Raw genomic sequence first — 24,214 nt, 5'->3', positions numbered from 1 at the left:
TATTTATACGTAGATCTCCCTTTCTTTGCATCTCTCCCTCTCTCTCGCTGTCATCTCTTCTTGTTCTTCGATTTCTCTTTCTTACATACCATTTCTCATGTTTCATATATGGAATTTCTACTTTCTATACCACCTAATTAACTGACATCTGTTCACAGTGTATAAGTATGTATGATTGTAATGCATTTTCGCCGTATAAATGTCAGCTCATGTCCCAACAGTCATATCTCTTGGCACGCCTTACATGAATTTTCGAATAGCTTAAGACATTGCTTTATATAAATATCGAATATGCTCTAAGTACAGAAATAAGACTTGTGCACCATTTATTTCAATGGTGACTGCAGAGGAAATGGACAGGAAATTGCCGTGACACGTATATGAGTATATCTATACGAGACAACGAAGATACTTTTTATCCATTTATCCACCCATTTATCCTCTGAACCAGCTATTGTTGGAGGTTAGACCTCTGGTACATCCTCCATAGGGTCCTATCAGAAGCGACCATCATTACACTGCAATGTAATCGACTTAATCCCTTTGTCTGTCCTTGTTTGTCTTCTCTATGTTTAGCCCCTTGTGGGCAATAAAGAAATAAGAAACGTTAGCACGCCGGGCGAAATGCTTAGCTGTATTTCGTCTGTCTTTATGTTCTGGGTTCAAATTCCGGCGAGGTCAACTTTTCCATTCATCCTTTCGGGGTCGATAAATTAAGTACCAGCTGCATACTGGGGTTGATCTAATCGACTGGCCCCTCCCCCAAAATTTCGGACCTTGTGCCTAGAGTAGTAAAACATGTTACTAGCTATAAAGTTCCACTAACTTAGTATGATAATATATAGAGTAGTGCTAGTGAAGATATACATGCGTCGGTTGTGATCGGCTGTGGGGTTGGGTTTTATGTGGCGCAAGTGACGTTGAAAAAGAAAATCTTCAAAAATAGGAGTGTCACCTGTTTACATGCATCTATCAATATATCGACACACCGGGCTAAAAAGCTTCGCCATCACTCATATATTATATTGGTTTCAAATTTTGGCACAAGGCCTGCAGTTTCGGGGGTGGCGTGGGTAGTCAGTTACATCGATCCAAGTGCTTGACTGGTACTTACTTTATCGATCCCGAAAGGACGAAAGACAACTTCGATTCCGGCGGAATTTGAACTCAGAACAGATGAAATGCCTCAAAGCATTTTAATGATTCTACCAGTTCGCCGCTTTACTCCTAAGTTACATAATACCATGTATTCACAATTGAGCTGTCTCATGCAGTCAATATATAGGGATTTAAATGCTTAAGTCTCATTTGCCAATACCTAACTCTCTATTAAGAAGTGTGGCCTAATGTCTCTGCCTGAAACATAAAGCAGTCTTATAATTTTTATTGTGGAAATCAGATATATCCACCCAAAATTGCATTGCCCTTAACTGCAGAAAGTAGTCTGTCTTTTGTTGAGGAATGTTTGAAACTGTTTTTTGTTGAGATATGTCAAGTTTATTGAGGCAACGTGACTTGAAGAAAATACCAGTTCTATTATTTTAGTAAATATTTAACTTCAGTATTGCAATAACCATGAAATTTAATTTCGCAGTTAAAGGGTTAAACTTGGCACCATAAAATTCGAGGAAAACTGTATTGCAAATACTGTCTGCAAATAAAGGAACTCCAGTATATCTGACGAAAAAGTCTGCGAAGAAATTCTGAAGGCTGGTGGAAGCGTTGTCAGAATCCAATTAGTAGTGAATAAAACCATGGTTGATGGATTGGTTTTGATTTCTTTCGAAGTATATCTTTAAGCTGTAAATGGGGAAAATGAAGCCTTTGAAAATTTTGCATACTGACGTAGTTTTGTAATTGCATTCACCTGTCCCAGTTATCCAAGACACAGTTTTGTTGTAGCGGATTGAAAGAGCAGAATGCACTAGCATCAATATAACTATAAAACAACAATACAGAACACTTTAAAATATCCTTTGTTAGCTTATATACGATTGATGAAATGTCAGTTAAGTGTCCTATTTTTCTCTAGAAATGTTCACCTATTACACTATACAGTTATCACTTGCTGCAGTTGAGTAGCTCTTAGCTATAAATATCATCTTCCACAACACTCCAATTACCACAAGGGTTAATCTCTGATTGGCCAAGGCTTTGTCTAACTGAATAGCACTACATGAAGAGGTCTTTGAAGTCATGTTTTGTGGCACAATACCTCACTCGTGTAGTAAAATCGTGTAGTATTCGATGAAATATATCCAGGTGTCGGCGGTCTGTTTGGTATCTTTACAAGGAAGTCGTCCGACCGTTTTAAAAATATCATGGGGTATTTTACTATTTTGATTTCTTTCAGGATAGTGTTGAATAAGGCAGGACCAATTGAGGTATCAAAGCTGTGCCGTAATGTTGTTAAGTAATGTGGGTTAAATCCATTTGTAGGGGTGGTGTATATATTTAGTGTTGTAAGATATTTCCAAATGGATTGGCTACATTCGAAAATACCATCGTTAAACATAGAACAAAATCAATTACTTTGGAAAAAAGGAATGAATGCAATATTTCTTACAGGCGCGCTCCTCATGGCAGAGGATTATCAGAATCGTTAGAGCGTCGAACAAAATGCCTACGGTATTCAGTTACAGCTCCTTTCAATTTGAGTTCAAAATACCATCCATGCGATCTTTGCCCTTTATCCTTCAGGTGAGATGAAGTAATGTACTTGTCAAGTGATGTGTAGATTTAATATTGCTATAAATTATCTGAGATGCGAATGCAATTATTATAGAGAACTAAGAGATCATAATTAACAAGAAAACCTTGAACATTGTACAATAAATCACAAACTTTGTAGGATTAAGCATAAGCATTGTTACCTTACATTGAACTCTATGGATCAGGACGGTTCGTAAGGAAAACGTCAGCTCTCATTAGCAACAATGACAGGACGAAAAACCTGCTTCATTAAATTTTGCATGTGCTAAAACCAAAAGATTGCCTAATGACTGGGGAAATTAATGGCCCCAAAACTTCCCCTAATTTAATATGCGCATATGCATCTATGCCACTCTATGCTTCTCCTAAAATATAAATTACATTCCGTAAAGATCTGAAAGAAATGCTTAAAACAGGTACATTATCGGAATCCTTTTTACATAACGGGAGATTTTAAAAAACAAAATTGGGTTATTTCGGTGTCAGAAAAACAGATAAAATGTTGATGTTTATTGAGTTACATATATAGATATTATGCACTCACTATCCAGATGCAAGCTATTCTGTAAAAGCTTGAATTACCAATCGCTAGTTATTCTGATTTCGAAATATCTTATTCATACATTATGTCTGATTTCAAAACTTTGGATCTCTACCAACACGCTCAGCCGTTCAGTAAACCATAATTAAACGCAAATTTGGAAACTGTATCAGTCATTCAGGTTGTTTAAAAAAAAAAAAAACTTTACTACACAAACTGCTTCAATAAATATATATACATACATATATGCATACATGCATATATATACATGCATATATATATATGAATACACACATATATATATATATGTATATACATACATATATATATATATATATATATATGTATATACATACATATACACATACACACACACACATATATCTATATATGTATATATTTACATATATATACGTGCATATACATACATATATACATGCATAGATATATATGTATACACACGCGCACTCACACATACAAACGGACACACAAACGCACACATACAAACGCACAGACACTCGCACACATACGCTCACAGTCACACACGCATCCCTCCCACGCACACACATTCAAGCATTATCGCTGAAAGGCATTGGTCCAAGACATTAAGAAATACATATTCATTACATTCAAGATATACGCAACATAACGAATGGTTTGAAGGAAATCAAAACACATAAAGAAACTAATGGGAAGCAGAAATAGGTGACGAGCTGATTCCTTATTCACTCAGTTATGGCACGTTATATGAATGAAGATGGTCGATTCGAAAGATGATTAGTGTGTCGAACAAAATGCTTTGCGTTATTAGTTGTGGAGCTTTACGTTCTAAACTTAATCCCGTAAATGCCAATTGTCGATTTGTGACGACATGCAATGATCTAACGTGTTTCTGTTAGAGCCCAAATCGTCACCCAAACATAGAACCCCTCATCAGGCGAGGTAACAAATCCTTTGACGTATACTGTCACATCAATTTTATATATATATATATATATATATATATATATATATATATATATATATATATATATATATATATATATATATATATATATATATATATATATATATATATATTATATATATATATATATATATATAGATAGATAGATAGATAGATATAGATATAGATATATATATAAAGGTGTGGCTGTGTGCTAAGTAGCTTGCTTACCAACCACATTGTCCGGGTTCAGGCCTACTGTGTGGCACCGTGTGCAAGTGTCTTCTACTATAGCCTCGGGCCGACCAAAGCCTTGTGAGTGGAAGCCTGTCGCATATATGTATATATATATATCTTATAGTAAAAATGGATACATAAGGGTGGAAAATCACAGGAACAATACCATATGTCCAACGCAAGATACAATATGTGTGTTCAATTCCTTCAAGAATCAATAAATGAATTTATAGTATTCAGTCTCTAAAGTGTCTAAAAGGTACGGTAAAAAGACAAGCAAATACAACAATAAAAACTTTAGAAATATCATGAATGTTCAAAATATTTATTAAAAGATGCATACTTTTAACTTAACTTTTATATTATATGTTTCTTTTTTTTTTTTAAATCCTGTCCTAATGTACACGTTTTTAATATAATACATGTAAATTTATAACTTCATCATACCGTATATATTTACCCATTATATGTTATATCATAATGTATGTTTACACATCGTAATGTTTTAACTTTAATTTGTCATATTTTTATACAACTTAGAAATCATGCATATTTATAAATATTCTTTTAATAAATATTTTGAACATTCATGATATTTCTAAAGTTTTTATTGTATTTGCTTGTCTTTTTACCGTACCTTTTAGACACTTTAGAGACTGAATACTATAAATTCATTTATTGATTCTTGAAGGAATTGAACACACATAATGTATCTTGCGTTGGACATATGGTATTGTTCCTGTGATTTTCCACCCTTATGTATCCATTTTTACTATAAGATGAATTCTAGCTCATGCTGAGCACTTCAACTCTGGCCTGTCTTTATGTATTGTTATATTAGCAATACATAATTATACAAAAATTACAGTGTATATATATATATATATATATATATATGTGTGTGTGTGTGTGTGTGTGTGTGTGTGTGTGTGTGTGTGTGTGTGTGTGTGTGTGTGTGTGTGTGTGTTTGGGTGCCTGTGTTTGTCTCCCCCAACATCGCTTGACAACCGATGCTGCTGTGTTTACGTCCCCGTAACTTAGGCGTTTGGCAAAAGAGGTGAATAGAATAAACTAGGCTTATAAAGAATAAGTCTCGGGGTCGAATTGCTTGACTATATATATATATATATATATATATTCATTCTTTCTTTTATTCGTTTACTTGTTTCAGTCATTTGACTGTGGCCATGCTGGAGCACCGCCTTTAGTCAAGCAAATCGATCGTGAGACTTATTCTTTGTAAGCCTAGTAATTATTCTATTCGTCTCTTTTGCTAAACCGCTATATATTGAAAGCGTTGAGGTGACAGAATTGCAAGGGTATAACAAAACTTTTCCATTAAGATTTGTAATTATTTTAATGGATAAGGTTAATATTTATAAAGAATTTGTCATTTTCGATGGGTATGTAGCGCACACCTAGCACATCCAGAATATACACATCTGCTCCTTACATCATCATATTAACCAGTATCATTAATTTTGTAGCATTTGAAACTACAGAAAATATCTTGCTCTCAGCAAGAAGGTAAAACATGAAACAAATACCATAAGCTTTGCAGAGGAAACTGTTAACGTTGCATTTTAATATGCAATAATTATAACGACACAGCGAGTACGTATATTCAGTTTATTTAGCACATGCATTTATGCTATGCCTTTAGGGAAACCAGAATAGAAAACAAAACAGGGAAATATTTATCCCTGGAGTAGTTATACAACTGATTCAGCAAAGTTTTTCAGTGCTCGTGCTCCATTTCTCCCGTGATTCGACTTGGAATATGCCACAGAACGTGAATAGAAAAGAATAAATGTGCTAATTATTCCGTATGGTTATTGTGTTTTAGTAAATAATAGACGCTGACAATATTGATTTCTTTTTTACATAGATATAAATACCGATGGGATCTGGATCGAGAATGAAATAGTGGAGTGCAAGGATATACATCGTAAGATATTTTCTTTTGATATCAATCTACTGTTCTTCTGTTGTTATATTTATAAACAGAAAATCGCTTATTAAACATTAAATATCGATTTGAAACATAGGGACAAGGTGGTGAGTTGTTGGGAGATTTACAGTCGATCATATCGATCACCAATCACATGTACTTGAGTAGTACATATTTTATTGAAAAATCTATATCTGTTAAATGGCTGACTTGCCATTTTCACACAAAATTGGTGAAGATAAACAGAATCACGCAAAGAAGCATATATACACACAGGCATACACGTAATCAAATATATGATCGTATATGCATACATACCCACACACACACATATATATACTCATATATATATATATATATATATATATATAAGCAATGTTAATTCTCTAAATGAAGTATTAACAGTAACTGCACGATAAAGTGTAGTATATTGCCACTTAAGTGTGGCTGACCCCTAGGGGTGGATGTTACTGTTGCTTTTAGCCCCAGGAGGACATCTCCTCCAGCTGGCTTATCGACACACGACTGTGTCCTGTTTGCCAAGGGAGTTATCCCTCTCACCACGACCAGCAGCACGAACGTATCCGGATTTCAGGGTTATTTCCCTTCTTCGGCGTTCGACAGCTGATGACCTTGGTGAGAGAGAAGAACCTGGCAAAATCTTATATCTTCTTTTCCAGTGACATTCTTCACTGATATTGAAAAGGTGAAAACAAGCAATGTTAATTCTCTAAATGAAGTATTAACAGTAACTGCACGATAAAGTGTAGTATATTGCCACTTAAGTGTGGCTGACCCCTAGGGGTGGATGTTACTGTTGCTTTTAGCCCCAGGAGGACATCTCCTCCAGCTGGCTTATCGACACACGACTGTGTCCTGTTTGCCAAGGGAGTTATCCCTCTCACCACGACCAGCAGCACGAACGTATCCGGATTTCAGGGTTATTTCCCTTCTTCGGCGTTCGACAGCTGATGACCTTGGTGAGAGAGAAGAACCTGGCAAAATCTTATATCTTCTTTTCCAGTGACATTCTTCACTGATATTGAAAAGGTGAAAACAAGCAATGTTAATTCTCTAAATGAAGTATTAACAGTAACTGCACGATAAAGTGTAGTATATTGCCACTTAAGTGTGGCTGACCCCTAGGGGTGGATGTTACTGTTGCTTTTAGCCCCAGGAGGACATCTCCTCCAGCTGGCTTATCGACACACGACTGTGTCCTGTTTGCCAAGGGAGTTATCCCTCTCACCACGACCAGCAGCACGAACGTATCCGGATTTCAGGGTTATTTCCCTTCTTCGGCGTTCGACAGCTGATGACCTTGGTGAGAGAGAAGAACCTGGCAAAATCTTATATCTTCTTTTCCAGTGACATTCTTCACTGATATTGAAAAGGTGAAAACAAGCAATGTTAATTCTCTAAATGAAGTATTAACAGTAACTGCACGATAAAGTGTAGTATATTGCCACTTAAGTGTGGCTGACCCCTAGGGGTGGATGTTACTGTTGCTTTTAGCCCCAGGAGGACATCTCCTCCAGCTGGCTTATCGACACACGACTGTGTCCTGTTTGCCAAGGGAGTTATCCCTCTCACCACGACCAGCAGCACGAACGTATCCGGATTTCAGGGTTATTTCCCTTCTTCGGCGTTCGACAGCTGATGACCTTGGTGAGAGAGAAGAACCTGGCAAAATCTTATATCTTCTTTTCCAGTGACATTCTTCACTGATATTGAAAAGGTGAAAACAAGCAATGTTAATTCTCTAAATGAAGTATTAACAGTAACTGCACGATAAAGTGTAGTATATTGCCACTTAAGCGTGGCTGACCCCTAGGGGTGGATGTTACTGTTGCTTTTAGCCCCAGGAGGACATCTCCTCCAGCTGGCTTATCGACACACGACTGTGTCCTGTTTGCCAAGGGAGTTATCCCTCTCACCACGACCAGCAGCACGAACGTATCCGGATTTCAGGGTTATTTCCCTTCTTCGGCGTTCGACAGCTGATGACCTTGGTGAGAGAGAAGAACCTGGCAAAATCTTATATCTTCTTTTCCAGTGACATTCTTCACTGATATTGAAAAGGTGAAAACAAGCAATGTTAATTCTCTAAATGAAGTATTAACAGTAACTGCACGATAAAGTGTAGTATATTGCCACTTAAGTGTGGCTGACCCCTAGGGGTGGATGTTACTGTTGCTTTTAGCCCCAGGAGGACATCTCCTCCAGCTGGCTTATCGACACACGACTGTGTCCTGTTTGCCAAGGGAGTTATCCCTCTCACCACGACCAGCAGCACGAACGTATCCGGATTTCAGGGTTATTTCCCTTCTTCGGCGTTCGACAGCTGATGACCTTGGTGAGAGAGAAGAACCTGGCAAAATCTTATATCTTCTTTTCCAGTGACATTCTTCACTGATATTGAAAAGGTGAAAACAAGCAATGTTAATTCTCTAAATGAAGTATTAACAGTAACTGCACGATAAAGTGTAGTATATTGCCACTTAAGTGTGGCTGACCCCTAGGGGTGGATGTTACTGTTGCTTTTAGCCCCAGGAGGACATCTCCTCCAGCTGGCTTATCGACACACGACTGTGTCCTGTTTGCCAAGGGAGTTATCCCTCTCACCACGACCAGCAGCACGAACGTATCCGGATTTCAGGGTTATTTCCCTTCTTCGGCGTTCGACAGCTGATGACCTTGGTGAGAGAGAAGAACCTGGCAAAATCTTATATCTTCTTTTCCAGTGACATTCTTCACTGATATTGAAAAGGTGAAAACAAGCAATGTTAATTCTCTAAATGAAGTATTAACAGTAACTGCACGATAAAGTGTAGTATATTGCCACTTAAGTGTGGCTGACCCCTAGGGGTGGATGTTACTGTTGCTTTTAGCCCCAGGAGGACATCTCCTCCAGCTGGCTTATCGACACACGACTGTGTCCTGTTTGCCAAGGGAGTTATCCCTCTCACCACGACCAGCAGCACGAACGTATCCGGATTTCAGGGTTATTTCCCTTCTTCGGCGTTCGACAGCTGATGACCTTGGTGAGAGAGAAGAACCTGGCAAAATCTTATATCTTCTTTTCCAGTGACATTCTTCACTGATATTGAAAAGGTGAAAACAAGCAATGTTAATTCTCTAAATGAAGTATTAACAGTAACTGCACGATAAAGTAACATCCACCCCTAGGGGTCAGCCACACTTAAGTGGCAATATACTACACTTTATCGTGCAGTTACTGTTAATACTTCATTTAGAGAATTAACATTGCTTGTTTTCACCTTTTCAATATCAGTGAAGAATGTCACTGGAAAAGAAGATATAAGATTTTGCCAGGTTCTTCTCTCTCACCAAGGTCATCAGCTGTCGAACGCCGAAGAAGGGAAATAACCCTGAAATCCGGATACGTTCGTGCTGCTGGTCGTGGTGAGAGGGATAACTCCCTTGGCAAACAGGACACAGTCGTGTGTCGATAAGCCAGCTGGAGGAGATGTCCTCCTGGGGCTAAAAGCAACAGTAACATCCACCCCTAGGGGTCAGCCACACTTAAGTGGCAATATACTACACTTTATCGTGCAGTTACTGTTAATACTTCATTTAGAGAATTAACATTGCTTGTTTTCACCTTTTCAATATCAGTGAAGAATGTCACTGGAAAAGAAGATATAAGATTTTGCCAGGTTCTTCTCTCTCACCAAGGTCATCAGCTGTCGAACGCCGAAGAAGGGAAATAACCCTGAAATCCGGATACGTTCGTGCTGCTGGTCGTGGTGAGAGGGATAACTCCCTTGGCAAACAGGACACAGTCGTGTGTCGATAAGCCAGCTGGAGGAGATGTCCTCCTGGGGCTAAAAGCAACAGTAACATCCACCCCTAGGGGTCAGCCACACTTAAGTGGCAATATACTACACTTTATCGTGCAGTTACTGTTAATACTTCATTTAGAGAATTAACATTGCTTGTTTTCACCTTTTCAATATCAGTGAAGAATGTCACTGGAAAAGAAGATATAAGATTTTGCCAGGTTCTTCTCTCTCACCAAGGTCATCAGCTGTCGAACGCCGAAGAAGGGAAATAACCCTGAAATCCGGATACGTTCGTGCTGCTGGTCGTGGTGAGAGGGATAACTCCCTTGGCAAACAGGACACAGTCGTGTGTCGATAAGCCAGCTGGAGGAGATGTCCTCCTGGGGCTAAAAGCAACAGTAACATCCACCCCTAGGGGTCAGCCACGCTTAAGTGGCAATATACTACACTTTATCGTGCAGTTACTGTTAATACTTCATTTAGAGAATTAACATTGCTTGTTTTCACCTTTTCAATATCAGTGAAGAATGTCACTGGAAAAGAAGATATAAGATTTTGCCAGGTTCTTCTCTCTCACCAAGGTCATCAGCTGTCGAACGCCGAAGAAGGGAAATAACCCTGAAATCCGGATACGTTCGTGCTGCTGGTCGTGGTGAGAGGGATAACTCCCTTGGCAAACAGGACACAGTCGTGTGTCGATAAGCCAGCTGGAGGAGATGTCCTCCTGGGGCTAAAAGCAACAGTAACATCCACCCCTAGGGGTCAGCCACACTTAAGTGGCAATATACTACACTTTATCGTGCAGTTACTGTTAATACTTCATTTAGAGAATTAACATTGCTTGTTTTCACCTTTTCAATATCAGTGAAGAATGTCACTGGAAAAGAAGATATAAGATTTTGCCAGGTTCTTCTCTCTCACCAAGGTCATCAGCTGTCGAACGCCGAAGAAGGGAAATAACCCTGAAATCCGGATACGTTCGTGCTGCTGGTCGTGGTGAGAGGGATAACTCCCTTGGCAAACAGGACACAGTCGTGTGTCGATAAGCCAGCTGGAGGAGATGTCCTCCTGGGGCTAAAAGCAACAGTAACATCCACCCCTAGGGGTCAGCCACACTTAAGTGGCAATATACTACACTTTATCGTGCAGTTACTGTTAATACTTCATTTAGAGAATTAACATTGCTTGTTTTCACCTTTTCAATATCAGTGAAGAATGTCACTGGAAAAGAAGATATAAGATTTTGCCAGGTTCTTCTCTCTCACCAAGGTCATCAGCTGTCGAACGCCGAAGAAGGGAAATAACCCTGAAATCCGGATACGTTCGTGCTGCTGGTCGTGGTGAGAGGGATAACTCCCTTGGCAAACAGGACACAGTCGTGTGTCGATAAGCCAGCTGGAGGAGATGTCCTCCTGGGGCTAAAAGCAACAGTAACATCCACCCCTAGGGGTCAGCCACACTTAAGTGGCAATATACTACACTTTATCGTGCAGTTACTGTTAATACTTCATTTAGAGAATTAACATTGCTTGTTTTCACCTTTTCAATATCAGTGAAGAATGTCACTGGAAAAGAAGATATAAGATTTTGCCAGGTTCTTCTCTCTCACCAAGGTCATCAGCTGTCGAACGCCGAAGAAGGGAAATAACCCTGAAATCCGGATACGTTCGTGCTGCTGGTCGTGGTGAGAGGGATAACTCCCTTGGCAAACAGGACACAGTCGTGTGTCGATAAGCCAGCTGGAGGAGATGTCCTCCTGGGGCTAAAAGCAACAGTAACATCCACCCCTAGGGGTCAGCCACACTTAAGTGGCAATATACTACACTTTATCGTGCAGTTACTGTTAATACTTCATTTAGAGAATTAACATTGCTTGTTTTCACCTTTTCAATATCAGTGAAGAATGTCACTGGAAAAGAAGATATAAGATTTTGCCAGGTTCTTCTCTCTCACCAAGGTCATCAGCTGTCGAACGCCGAAGAAGGGAAATAACCCTGAAATCCGGATACGTTCGTGCTGCTGGTCGTGGTGAGAGGGATAACTCCCTTGGCAAACAGGACACAGTCGTGTGTCGATAAGCCAGCTGGAGGAGATGTCCTCCTGGGGCTAAAAGCAACAGTAACATCCACCCCTAGGGGTCAGCCACACTTAAGTGGCAATATACTACACTTTATCGTGCAGTTACTGTTAATACTTCATTTAGAGAATTAACATTGCTTGTTTTCACCTTTTCAATATCAGTGAAGAATGTCACTGGAAAAGAAGATATAAGATTTTGCCAGGTTCTTCTCTCTCACCAAGGTCATCAGCTGTCGAACGCCGAAGAAGGGAAATAACCCTGAAATCCGGATACGTTCGTGCTGCTGGTCGTGGTGAGAGGGATAACTCCCTTGGCAAACAGGACACAGTCGTGTGTCGATAAGCCAGCTGGAGGAGATGTCCTCCTGGGGCTAAAAGCAACAGTAACATCCACCCCTAGGGGTCAGCCACACTTAAGTGGCAATATACTACACTTTATCGTGCAGTTACTGTTAATACTTCATTTAGAGAATTAACATTGCTTGTTTTCACCTTTTCAATATCAGTGAAGAATGTCACTGGAAAAGAAGATATAAGATTTTGCCAGGTTCTTCTCTCTCACCAAGGTCATCAGCTGTCGAACGCCGAAGAAGGGAAATAACCCTGAAATCCGGATACGTTCGTGCTGCTGGTCGTGGTGAGAGGGATAACTCCCTTGGCAAACAGGACACAGTCGTGTGTCGATAAGCCAGCTGGAGGAGATGTCCTCCTGGGGCTAAAAGCAACAGTAACATCCACCCCTAGGGGTCAGCCACACTTAAGTGGCAATATACTACACTATATATATATATATATATATATATATATGAGTATATATGGATATATGGGGGCGGTTATAATATACAGGCGTATATAGATGTGCACGTGTGTAGGTATGTACGTTTTTTACTCTGTTATGCATTTTAGCCTAAAGGCTGTGGCCATACTGTGGCACCGCTAGTATCAGCAATGGCCATTAGTTGGCATTTGGTGAAGGAGGGAGTTTGATATTGCTGCGCTCGTTTGAGTTTCCTGCCATTACGTTAGTGTATCTGTGACCTTGAACAACAAAGGTCAAGGTGCCTCTTGAACACACCTACCCAAACTCCATGGGAGATCTCGTGTTTTTTGCGAGATATCAAAAATAAATGTGGGTTTTTGAATCACAAGTTATTACAGTATTTGATCCTTACTCTAGATAGGATGGGTGGGACCATTGGTACAGTGCAGAGGGTCCTGTTCGGGGGCTGTTATAACTCTCGGTGGAAAAGTTTGGTGCAGTCCCTCTATATATGCATGCATGCATGTATGTATGTATGTATGTATGTATGTATGCATGTATGTATGTTTGTGTATATCCAAATTTAAAGTTATTACATGCATGTATGTACGTAAGTACTTGCCTATATATATATATATATATATATATATATATATATATATATATATATATATATATATATATATATATATATACATATTTACATTTACACACATACGCACACATATATATATGAATGCCTCTATGTATCTATGTATATAAAACCTTTGTGCTATTGTATAACCCGAGTTGTTCAGTCGGTTCTGTGTCACTCTTGCCATCGTAATCGTAGTGAAGCATAATCAATCTGAACCTGTTGGATGATTAACCTCTAATCAACGGTGATATCTTTCCAAAAATATACAACGAAATAAAAAAAAAGTAAATAAACAAAAAATAAATAAAAACATACCTCTTTTAAGGGCTGGTCGATTAATCCTAAAATGAAATAAAGAAAATACTGATAAGTTTAAATTGGAAACAGAAAAGCAATCGTGATATATATATATATATATATATATATATATATATATATATATATATAGGCAAAATAATTGAGATTCAGATGAATTAGGTACTTGGGTTGAAGTACCAAAAATTAGTGCAGTATTAACCGTACAACTTCAAAATAAGGTGAATAAAATCAAAATAAGCAGCAGGATATCCAGAGGATACACACACACACACACACACACACACACACACACACATACACACACACACACACACACACACACACACACATATATATATATATATATATATATATATATATATATATATATAGATATATATGCGAGTAAAAATAAATACAAAAAAGGTGGTTTTTTGTATGATTGTGTATAGAGGGACATATTATTTTGTTTAAAAGAGTTCCAACACTGTCTGTTTTTTATGTTTTATTTATATTCCTGCAGAACCAATGTGGGGTATAGAATATGGAATATACAATATATAATATAATATACAATATATAATATAAAATAAAATAAAATAAAAATGGATGGCACCATGAAATAAAGTATTGAATGTAGATGAAATATTGAGTGTTCAATATAAAAGATCAAATATATAAATATAAATATAAATATATAAAGGCGACTCGAGTTTCAGGGCTATTTCCCTTCGTCATGGCCGGTATACATATAATTTAATATGTATATATGTAGACGGTATTTAAAGCGGCGAGTGGCTTGAATCTAATCGTAGTGCTTACGTCAATACTGTATATATTAAATATTTATCTCGTTTTTGTTAATCATAACTACAATTGAGCAGTAAGGTATGCGTGTGTGTGTGTGTGTGTGTGTGTGTGTGTGTGTATGTGTGTGTGTGTGTGTGTGAAGTAACTCTAGAATTAAAAATTCTGTATACCAGTATAAAATTACTTCAGGTAGTGATGTATTTTTTTATATAGGCAGTTCATCTTCTCAGTTATCTAAAATAATTTCTAATCATTACTCTACATTTAGGGATAGGAATAAAATTAACAGTACAGGGCATAGTAAATTAATCTGGTATCTGAAAGACCACAATAAACAATTTAATTTAGATTGGTTGATTCTTGCAATTTGATCACTTATGATAAAAGCAAGGAATTCTGTCTTCTCTGTAATTCTGAACTATTTTTTATTCTTTTTTTCTTAAACTCCCCTTGTCAACACGGTTATAGAGCGTGCATACCGATGTAAACATTGGTAGAAACACACCTTTAGTTCATATATGTGATATTTATCATTATATATAATTTAAGCATTAATTTTCTTCTTACATTTCACATCCACTAGATATATCTTTTTCCAAGCGTTTTATTTAATTTATATATCATTCTATACTTCTCATTTATTTGGTTTCTGATTTTTTTCTTTCCTTTACCCCCTCCTCTTTCTATAGGCTACCTTTGACGTTATATCCTCTAACGTTTCTTAAAAAGAACTTAATGGCATTCAGTTAAGCACTAAACATATCCATCATATTCTGTTAAAATATCTCATTGACCGGTTTCATTTCTTCATTTCCCTGAAGAGAAGATTACATTGTTTTACACCATTTTCTTCCTTTGGAATAATACCAGTGATATCTTCGAAGCATGTGTCGGAATTAAAAGAATTTGAATAACACCTGCGTTTAACTCCATTTATTTATTTGTATATATCATACAAAATATTTCATGTAAACCCGGAGTTTCTACCTTTAAAAACAAGGACTTACACCCTTTTTACTTGTGTGATTTTTTGCTACCCTGGTAACTATTTATTTTTTTCCCTGTTAATTGTTAACAAGGGAAAAATACACACATCTATCTATCTATCTATCTATCTATCTCTCTCTCTCTCTCTCTCTCTCTCTATATATATATATATATATATATATATATATATATATATATATATATATATATATATATATATATATATATATATATATTTATATAAAGGGCATTATTACAGAAAAATAATAACGCCACACAGTGGACTTCTCAAAATAACCACATCTAGTACCTAATGCGAGGAAAAACAACCAACAGAAGACGACCAACTTTCTTTTAAATAAACTTAACTGTGTATCAACCGATTTCGCGATTACTAGAATGAATCTAGATTTCGTTCATCAGCACAGTATTGTCCCAAAAATATATATAAATAAACAGAATTCTCACCTCACCAAAAACGAACAACTACGTATCCGACAGAGTAAAGAGAATGAAGTTTATCTGTATATATCTTCATCAAAGAAGCGGGAAATACTTCCGGGTTGTTTTTGGGTACCCATGTGGAGACAGGAATAAAAAATTCAACATTGAATGTATTCCGTGTATATATTTGATAAGTAAATTCAAAAAAGGATAAAACTCTTTTACAAGAATTTTATCAAGAAGCCAGTGTGTAAAAAAATTCATAAGGGAAATTTCTATATACAGATAAACTTCATTCCCTTTACTCTGTCGGATACGTAGTTGTTCGTTTTTGGTGAGGTGAGAATTCTGTTTATTTATATATATTTTTGGGACAATACTGTGCTGATGAACGAAATCTAGATTCATTCTAGTAATCGCGAAATCGGTTGATACACAGTTAAGTTTATTTAAAAGAAAGTTGGTCGTCTTCTGTTGGTTGTTTTTCCTCGCATTAGGTACTAGATGTGGTTATTTTGAGAAGTCCACTGTGTGGCGTTATTATTTTTCTGTAATAATGCCCTTTATATAAATATAAACGAATAATTATATTCTTGGGAATAGAAATTTCCCTTATGAATTTTTTTACACACTGGCTTCTTGATAAAATTCTTGTAAAAGAGTTTTATCCTTTTTTGAATTTATCTATCTATCTATCTATCTATATATATATATATATATATATATATATATATATATATATATATATATATATATATATATATATATACTACACACACACATACATTCACACACACACACACACACACACACACACACACACACACACACACACACACACACACACACGGCAATGCAGTCTAAAATTACTGTATAGTAGCATAGTAGACATATAATTTCAGCTGGGAAAGAAAAAGAATATCGGTATCACTAGGATTGAAGAATTTGTAATCACCATGGGAATTTAAGCGGTAATAGCATGAAAAAGTAGGGATGTTTTCACAAGAAACAGTAATGTATTGATATTTTTAAATGACGGAGATGGATTACAATGTTGATGTGGATAAATTATTAGCGGATATTTTTAACAAAAAATATGGTGAGAAAACGGACCACTTCATAAACTAACCAGGCAGAAATCACAGAGTCATTGCTATGTAGAGCGTGTAGCGAAAACTGTGAAAATATAACAGATTTTGTAAGGACAGTGACAAGAGCAGTGACAATGACGTCATGAAAACAGACAGTTAGACATAAATTATTAAACGAGTTAGACAAAAATTACTTTGCCATTACTGTGGAGAGCGTGTTGCGAAAACGGTGAAAATGCAAACCATTTAAAATGTAAAACATTCCAATTTAAAATAGTAAATTAGATTACAAAGAATATGAGCAGGGGCAATCTTAAGGCATGGGCACAATAAATAGTTGTCCAGGGGCCTCACTGGTCTTGGGGCCCAATTCTGATCCGTATATGTTGAGGCTTGTCAACAAAAATTTGTATAAATGCAAGTGCATTGATTCGTTAGAGGACCTATAAAGCTGCTAAGACATCCTGAATAATAAAGCTGCTGTAGACGGCCTGTTCGTTATCAGAGATGCACATAGTCACTAAAGGACACGCTCAACAGGTTAAGGTCAAACAACTGGCAAGCAAATCTGTGGTATTGAGCAAAACGATGTCGGGAAAACAGATCACGTCATAAACCATCTCGACGGAAATCGCTGAATCTTCGCTATGAAGAGTATGCGACAAAAATGGGGAAAAATGTAGCGCATTTGGTAACTGAAGGTAGGAAATTAGCTGGCTGCGAATATAAGATTATTCATATTGGTTTCTAATTTTGACGCTAGGTCAGAACTTTGAGGACTGGGGAGTAAATCACTTACATCGACTCAGATTGATTATTGTGCTTGTTTTATCGGCCTGGAAAGTATGAAAAGGAAAGTCGACCTCTGGTGGATTTGAACTCAGAACGTAAGGAGCTGGAAATAATGCGCTAACGTTTCTGCTTGCTCACAAACTTACATAAATTCATTTTTAAGTTTAACACAAGGCCGGCAATTTTTCTGAGGGAAGTGGGTAAGTCTATTACATCGAACCCTGCTTTTGATTAGTACTTAGTGTTATTGAGCCCGAAAGGATGAAACTCAAGGTGACCTCTTTACTCAGAATGTAAGGAGCCGAAAGAAATGTTGTTAAGCATTTCTACAGATACGCTAACGATTCTGTCACTTCGTCCTCTTTATTAAAGCACTCTAATGTTGTCGCAGGAACCGTTCAGAAGGAAGAAATTATATGAAAATTATAAATTAGATTGGACACGAGTATCGTATGAACTATGAAAAGTAGCTTCCTATGTTTAAAGGAATTTGAGTAAATCAAAATAATCTGGGACTCTGCCATGTAATTTGATCACAAGATAAAGAGCTGGAAATTTTATATGATGGTGAAGAAAATTATCCAGAAGCTGTGTGAAATAATAGATATTGCAATACCTGGTGAAACTAAGAGTTTATTAAGTGTTTGCCAATATGTAACCACTAATAAAGATGTTTATAATACTGATAGAGATGGGGTAGGGAAGCATTGTTATGATTAAACAAAGTAAACGATTGATTGAAATAGGAGTCAAACTTTCAACAAAGTGCTTTTTATAGATGGTGGTCTTACTGGAAGCTGTATATACTGTTGAAGAGACAGAGAGCGAAAGAGATTTGCTGCTCAGTGGGAGATAGCTGTTTCTAAGCATACCCATTCTTTTGTCTTCTGTGAAGAACTACTTTTCTTTTTTTGTCAGAGTCAAACGCGTGAGAAGAGCATACATCTTATTGCACATAATTACTTTATTATCATTCTTTATTAAGATTGTTTCTTTATAACCATATCCATGTATAATGCTTACAGCTTCCCTTTCCTTAGAAGTGATTGTCCCCTTATACTGTAACCACTAGATAGGAGACAAATAAATCAGAGACAGAATTCTACCTAGAATTAATTACTAGCCTGCTAGCCTTGGCTATGTCAAGATGGATTTTTATGTATTCTTCTTCCCACTTAGATTTTAAATGTTGCCGCAAATATAATATGTCTATTCTACTGTAATTTTCTACATCCTTGTGCAGCTGAAGATTGCTCTATATATTGCATTTAATTTAATGCTCGCATTACTTAAATAAAAGGAATAGCATGAAACGTGCGTACTGCAATAATCTTTAAAATCCGTGTTGCTTTTTTTTATTTATATATATATCCTGTGACCCTTTCAGTTACAGTCCATTCCACGTATCTCTTCCTATTCTGTTTAGCCCATTTGGAATGGACTAAACAGTGCACACACACACACACACCCACACACACACATTTATATATACTCCTTTATTCTTTTCCTTGTTTCAGTCATGTGACTCCGTTATTTATATATATATATAAATATATATATGTATATATCCACACACATACACATACACACACACATATACATGTATATGTACATATAAAATCTATACATGCACGCATATACATGCATGTATATATATATATATATACATATATTCTCTGTATATATATATATATATATATATATATATATATATGCATACTTGTATTCTCTGAGCCTGCGTGAGGCTTCTGTTTTATCTTGCCATGTCGGAAAGACCATCTAAATGTCATTTAACAGCTCTAAAACATTTGCCAATAAAACACATCCACATCATTACGTTCACATTACTTACGCGTGAACAGCACATCTTAAATTCCCACATTCCTTTGCATTTATTGTAAAGCTTTAAAGCATTTGGAGATCTCTTTGCTTGAAAATGCTACCATGCAGCTACATAAACTGAACGGACAAAAAAATCCTCTACCTGCCGCACGACCGGCTAGAAATAGCAACCGAAATCACGTCTTATGTTTAATGAAGAATATACTGAATAAGACAGTTTTATGTAAATTAGACCCGAGCATATTAAAGCGTAGATAGCTAGTTTTTGCTTTCTCTATCCATTATTAACTGGGAGCTAAACAAGAATGATAACAACAACAATAACAATAATGGCTTGCAATTTTATCACAGGGCCAGCAGTTTTTGAGGGGAGGGGAAGGGGAAAACGACTACATTGACCCCGGTGCTTCACTGGTACTTAGTTTATAGACCCCAAAAGCTGAAAGTAAAGTCGATCTCGGCGGTATTTGAACTCAGAGCGTATAGACGGACGAAATGCCGTGACATATTTCGTCCGGCATGATAACGATTCTTCCAATTCGCCGCCTTTACAATAATAGCAACACCGACACTTGATTTCCACCTGCCATCTTTACAATGCTATCCTGTAGGCAATGCTATATTTTGTAACATAGTCATATAGTTATTTAGTAATATTATACAATAATATAGTAATTTAGTGATGTAATATAGTAACATAGTAATATTCGTACGACATTACTGTATCCCCAGGAATGGACCCCACGTCCTATGTTGTCCCTTCACCTAATAACCATCGAAATGAGCAATAACATACTCACCCATTTTAATCATCGATACAGCATTTAGAAAAATTATGGAAAACTCTGGGCACTATAAATTCCCATTAGAACAACTAAGAGAAAAGAGCGACTTCACAACTATCACAATTTCTGTATAAAATCGCCTTCATCCCTACCAATATTACCACTGACACCACCAACTACAGCCACTTTCACCGATGCCTCCTCCACCACCTCTACCAGCGCTACCATCATCGCATTCACCAACACCAATACAAACACCACCACCACCTCCATCACCACCAATAACAAAAACCAAAAGTAGCAACAATCACGGTCGCTTTCATCATTACTCAACAGTGCGGCCATTATAAACATGGCCACTTACACATCTTTCGCAAACCACAGCCATAGCAACTATATTACACTTTATTACTGTATCACTAAAACCAAACTGAATCATCCACGCCAACGTCGTCCCCGATGTACCCGTAAATCTAATCAACATCACCATCATCTCTTTTACCGATGTTGCTGCGACTATTATACACATTGTTATAAAAGTACCAACGGGAAAATTTGAAGACTTGTCAGTTTTGTGTTAATTTGTAGGCAGAGAATAACACATAAACAACGGTAGAAATAACAATTGTAATAATAGTAGATTTAGTTCTTTAGTGGTCTTGTAATTATCGATGTCATTTTAACCAGGTAACTCTACTCGTTTATTGATGTGAATAGAATCAAGGGTTTTGTTGGTGCGAACAGCTTCCAAACATGGCGGAACTTCAGTTTCGTTGGATTACTAATAATCTATTTGTGCGTTTGTGTTTTGTGAGTGTGTGTGTATATACACACATACATATATACACACACATATATATGCAGAGAGAGAGAGAGAGAGAGAGAGAGAGAGAGAGAGAGAGAAATAGATAGATAAACAAACGTATGTGTGCAATTGTGTATGTTAAGCTTTTATACAGTTTATTCAACAAGTTATCCTGGTCTGTAGTTGGCGAGATTTTAAGGATCGATTCTCTTAGAAAATCCGAACGTTTCTACTTACTGGTGATTGTAAAGGTTGAAGTATTGGCACAATTGATAGAGATTTGGACGAGATGCATTCACGATAACTAGTTTGGCATCTCCGGCTTCTGAATTGAAATCCCGCTATTCATTCCAACAATGATCAATAACCTAACGATTTCTTGTATTGCCCCAGTGTCATTTGCAATGGAAGGTCTAAGTCGATTGAATCGACTCAAGTTTTTAATATGTAGTTATTTATTTTATCGGTCTTAGAGAAGAGAAACTCAATGCCGTGTACAGAGAGTGTGAAAAGACAAACTGAAATACTGTTATGCCTCTTTGTGCAGAGCTCTAACTTGTGTGGCACTGAACTACGATATGCAAAGCACAGCCGTCACTCGCAAACGAATATGGCATGATAGCATGTGCTAATATTTCCTCTAACTGTTTTAGAGGGATATGTGAACGTGGGCAGATATAGACGACCTCTGAGACACTCTTCACTGTTTATCAAGCGGAACATCAAGTATGCGACAGCTGAAGGAGAGAGGACTTCATCAGCACTCATCTAGTACTCATTTTCACCTGGGTACACCAGATCAACATAAAATGAAGTGTCTTGTTTAAGAGCAGGACATGCTACTTGGTCCAGCAATCGAACTCACATCTTTATAACTAGTACTTATCAGCTCTATAATGATGAAAACAATGTAAAATAATAAAGGGAACAAAATATTCTGGTACAATTTAGGCATTTTCGACGATAATTATAAAATATATTCTAATTTTTACAACAATCTTGTTTCTTTATCAACGATAGTAAGAAAATGCTTGTAAAAGTTCGTGTCGTTATCATTGATTATGTTTTCAATGTTTTCATGTTAAAAATATGTTAAATGTTATATTCTTAATTTTGTTGGCAGAATGGTTGTCGCGTCGAACAAAAAGCTGAACATCATTTCTCCCGGCTCTTTACATTGTGATTTCAAATCCCACCGACGTCAACATCGCTTTTCATGATTTTGGGGTGGATAAAATAAAGTACCAGCTAAACAGTGGGGTCGATGTAGTCGACTTGCTCCCGCCTCTCCTCATCAATTACTGGCCTTGTGCCTATAAGAAAGAATTGTTTATCTAAGAATTAACTCTAATAACTTTTGCATTTGTCATAGATCAGATGATATTCAAAATTTTCACGTCTACAAGTAATTTGGGAGACAACACATCCCTCATCTCCCGCTCGGGTTCCTTTCGAATGGCTCCACTTAATTCTAGTGACTGGCATATTGCCACTTGTGACAGTTGTAAGAATCTGACTGATACGCTTCCAATGTTCACTTGAGTTTCTCCTATTGCTGCCTGAATGCATTTTTTCCAGAACATTTTATATAAACCTAAATGATTTTTTGTTTTTCTCTAAATTATCATTGTCATTTAATTAATGAATTACCCTCTCAGATGAAAGATAAAATTTTAATAGTTCATATGCTTGACAAGTTGACTTGTGTCAGAATGAAAAAGAACCATGCCCTTATTTTACAGCATTTATATAAGTAATTCTAAAACGGTTCGGAATACATAACCTCTACTGTTCTAAATCTAATACTGGCAAGGTCACCTTAGTCCTCTCTGGTGTCCGAAAAAAATATGGTCCATTCTTTAGGCGTTGTCTAAGTCGACTCTAACCTTTCTACAGATTTATGGCAGTATACTAATTCCAAGATATGATTTGGTATCCACATGAACTATCTTCACCTTTTTAAAATGAGGAACATTGAAGGAAACGCAAGTATTTAGTGATTCGTCATTTATTATTTCCAACAATAATTGCAATTATCACAGTAGTTTTCTTTTCTGTTCAATTTACAAAGATTTTATTCTTTATGAAATACTCAAATGTTATTTCCAAATTTGTCTCATAATTTCACCATTGTTTAAAAATGCAATTAACTAATAAAAAAAGTGTTTTCCTCGACAATTGTATTTTATATTCCTATTTTGACAAGAATTTGTTTTATTGTCAACGTTAACCGGAACACGATTGTAAAATTTCGACACCTTATTAATGATCACACTCCTCCACTTTCCATGTTCCATGTTCAAAATTTTAAAGATAATTTTGCTTCATTTTCTATGATTAATTTACATTAAGTTCTAATAATTTTTGCATTTGTTATCAAATCAGATGACATTCCAAATTTTCACATCTACTCGTAATATGTGTGACGACATATCGGTTTCTTCCGTACGGAATTCGTTACAATTATTTCGGAATTTTTGTGTTTAATTACAGTTACTAATAGGTTGTTATTTATGAATGGAAGAAATAAGTTCAGGTAAAAAAGAAATATTTGTAGATTAATACGCATCACGTCTGAATACTTGCTAAAATCTTAAATTTTTGAAGTTCCTTGGAACTAAGATATTTATTTACTGGTTCTTTAGCAATTTTCTGGTTGTATTCACAGTGATCGATGCAAAACGTATTAGAG

At 36.6% G+C, this 24,214-nt stretch overlaps 1 protein-coding gene across 2 annotated transcripts in view; it reads right to left on the bottom strand.

Moving 5' to 3' along the window:
* Positions 1–24,214, bottom strand: part of LOC106874982 (gamma-aminobutyric acid receptor alpha-like) — a 534,020-nt gene that overhangs the window by 301,372 nt on the left and 208,434 nt on the right. For both annotated transcript variants that reach the window (XM_089356122.1, XM_089356123.1), the window contains one exon: positions 13,985–14,010. The gene's annotated coding sequence lies outside the window, so the exon portion shown is untranslated. The remainder of the gene's footprint in view (positions 1–13,984; positions 14,011–24,214) is intronic.

Source organism: Octopus bimaculoides, chromosome 8 (genome assembly GCF_046866305.1).
Source record: "Octopus bimaculoides isolate indiv1 chromosome 8, ASM4686630v1, whole genome shotgun sequence".
In the NCBI taxonomy this organism is placed as follows: Eukaryota; Metazoa; Mollusca; class Cephalopoda; order Octopoda; family Octopodidae; genus Octopus; species Octopus bimaculoides.
Note: the sequence above shows the minus strand (reverse complement) of the source record. Positions and strands in the feature narration are given on the sequence as shown.